We start from the raw sequence: 3,149 nt of genomic DNA, 5'->3' as shown, positions 1-3,149 counted from the left end.
GGTTTCAGAAATCAGAGTAAGGAAATATTCTCGGAATTGGACGAAATCAACGCCCAGGGGCCTATTTTCACACGAAGCTTCCAGAAGACCGAAGATGATACGAAGTGGGGCCATGAGCTAGCCAAACACTAGGGCGGCGCGGCCCAAGCCTTGGCCGCGCCGGCCTAGCGTGTGGGGCCCTCGTGTGGCCCCCTAACCTATCTCCTCCGCCTACTTAAAGCCTTCGTCGCGAAACCCCCAGTACCGAGAGCCACGATACGGAAAACCTTCCAGAGACGCCGCCGCCGCCAATCCCATCTCGGGGGATTCAGGAGATCGCCTCCGGCACCCTGCCGGAGAGGGGAATCATCTCCCGGAGGACTCTTCACCGCCATGGTCGCCTCCAGAGTGGTGAGTGAGTAGTTCACCCCTGGACTATGGGTCCATAGCAGTAGCTAGATGGTCGTCTTCTCCTAATTGTGCTTCATTGTCGGATCTTGTGAGCTGCCTAACATGATCAAGATCATCTATCTGTAATGCTATATGTTCTGTTTGTTGGGATCCGATGGATAGAGAATACTATGTTATGTTGATTATCAATCTATTACCTATGTGTTGTTTATGATCTTGCATGCTCTCCGTTATTAGTAGAGGCTCTGGCCAAGTTTTTACTCTTAACTCCAAGAGGGAGTATTTATGCTCGATAGTGGGTTCATGCCTCCATTAAATCTGGGACAGTGACAGAAAGTTCTAAGGTTGTGGATGTGCTGTTGCCACTAGGGATAAAACATCGATGCTATGTCCGAGGGTGTAGTTATTGATTACATTACGCACCATACTTAATGCAATTGTCTGTTGTTTGCAACTTAATACTGGAAGGGGTTCGGATGATAACCTGAAGGTGGACTTTTTAGGCATAGATGCATGCTGGATAGCGGTCTATGTACTTTGTCGTAATGCCCAATTAAATCTCACAATACTCATCATATCATGTATGTGCATTGTCATGCCCTCTCTATTTGTCAATTGCCCAACTGTAATTTGTTCACCAACATGCTTATTCTTATGGGAGAGACACCTCTAGTGAACTATTGACCCCGGTCCATTCTTTTAATCGAATACAATCTACTGCAATACTTGTTCTACTGTTTTCTGCAAACAATCATCATCCACACTATACATCTAATCCTTTGTTACAGCAAGCCGGTGAGATTGACAACCTCACTGTTTCGTTGGGGCAAAGTACTTTGGTTGAGTTGTGCAGGTTCCACGTTGGCGCCAGAATCCCTGGTGTTGCGCCGCACTACATCTCACCGCCATCAACCTTCAACGTGCTTCTTGGCTCCTACTGGTTCGATAAACCTTGGTTTCTTACTGAGGGAAAACTTGCCGCTGTACGCATCACACCTTCCTCTTGGGGTTCCCAACGGACGCGTGCTGTACGCGTATCAGCGTGGCGTAGGTCGATTCTCTGACGAGCCAACTTCACCCTTGACCTGTAGGCAGACAGAGTCACAACTGGCCAGAGTTTCACCTGCAACGTTACCGGGAGATGAGGCTGGATTTCTTCAAGAACGCTCTTCACTTCCTCGGGGTCTTCAATCAATGTCTCGATCGGGGAGGAAAGCAAGGCTTTGAGACGCTGGAATTGACCAAGGATGGCGATGGGTCCTGGTTCATCGCATGACGTCGAAGGAGCTGGTTCGATGGATTCAGGATCGAACGATAGCAAGCCCGAGAGGTCACAGCCCTGACAAACAACAAGAGCAGCGTCAGTATGCAGCAAAAGGGAAGGGCGAGCCAAACAAAGGGAGTATACCTCTCCTAAGACCAAGGGAACAGCCGATGATGAAGCAATCGGTTCTTGGGTTTCTGCTTGGGGCTTGGCCAAGTTGGCAACCTTGTCAGCGACATCTTTAGAGGTTGCTACATCCAGGTCTGTGGAGGGCATCAGTACTTCCTTGACTTCCCCACTAGAAGTGTCATCGGTCTGCAAAGGAAGTGGTTAGCCGATGCGAGCATCGATGGGTTAGCATGAAATATGAGCCGAAGAGAGTATGGAGGGTAATTACATTTGAAGCCTCTTGGTTTGATGAAGGGGCTTGCGGTTCCTTTCGAGCTCTCTTGATGCATCGGCTCTTTGTGCGTAGACCGCCCTGCCCTGCTTTGATTGGAGCTTGGGAGGCAGCAGGTTCAGGAACTGACCTTTTCTTGGAAGCCGATGGTGGCAAATCTGGCTGGCTCTGCGTGGTAATTTTCCTAGAGTTGCCTGAACTCGAATCCCCTCGACTGGATTGTGTTTCCTCGCTGGAGTTGTCTTCAGTGGAGGCCTATAAAAGAAGAGTTAGTAAGCCCCGACATATTTACATAAGCCCATGAGGGTAGATAAAATCAGTCAAGGCATGGATAAGCTTACGTGCAAACTTTCTTGAGCTGGGGTAGGGTTTTGGCGCTTCAAGGTCTTCCTGGCAGCTACTTTCCTCACTGTCGTTCTCGCCTTGATTGAGGCTCGGGGGGCAGCTGGCCCGGAAGATACTTTGCGCTTGGGAGCCGATTTTGGTGAAATCGGCTGGCTCTGCATCACAACCTTTTTCAAGGGTGGTGAGTTTTTGCAGAAGAGGACCACCGGAGCTGGTGGGAGGAATTTGAAGGGGAAGCCGTCATCATGTACAGGTTCTGGACCATCTTGTTGCTGCAAGGAGACAGAGCAAGGTTATAAAAGTCATTGTAAGACACTGCAAGAAAATTTGTGAGTGGTGGTACCTGTTCTGCAGAGATGTCATATTCAACATCAAGTTGTTTCAGCAACGGTCCCAGAGCTCTCCTGAAGGCATGGGTCTTCCACATTGGCCACCAGCTCTCAAAACCATCAGTTGATGAGGTGAAAGAGAGGTTGTGAGGGACTGGGATGGCTAGAGCATCAAAGAAGGAATAACACCTCTGACCGGTGAGGACATCGGGCAAATCAGCTCTGCTTTCTGTCAAGTGGTGGAGGAAGAAGTGTGGAGACACCTGTCCAAGACCAAACTGCCGGGCTGCTACGACCGGCTGATAAGACTCATAACAAGGTTTGATTATCCTGTTTGAGGTGCTCATGCCAACTGGAAGGAAGCAAGGAAGGATCATGATGGAATACAAGTGCCGGGTGCTGGGGTCATCGGCAAAGCTGT

Source organism: Lolium perenne, chromosome 5 (assembly GCF_019359855.2).
Source record: "Lolium perenne isolate Kyuss_39 chromosome 5, Kyuss_2.0, whole genome shotgun sequence".
Lineage (NCBI taxonomy): Eukaryota > Viridiplantae > Streptophyta > Magnoliopsida > Poales > Poaceae > Lolium > Lolium perenne.
Note: the sequence above shows the minus strand (reverse complement) of the source record.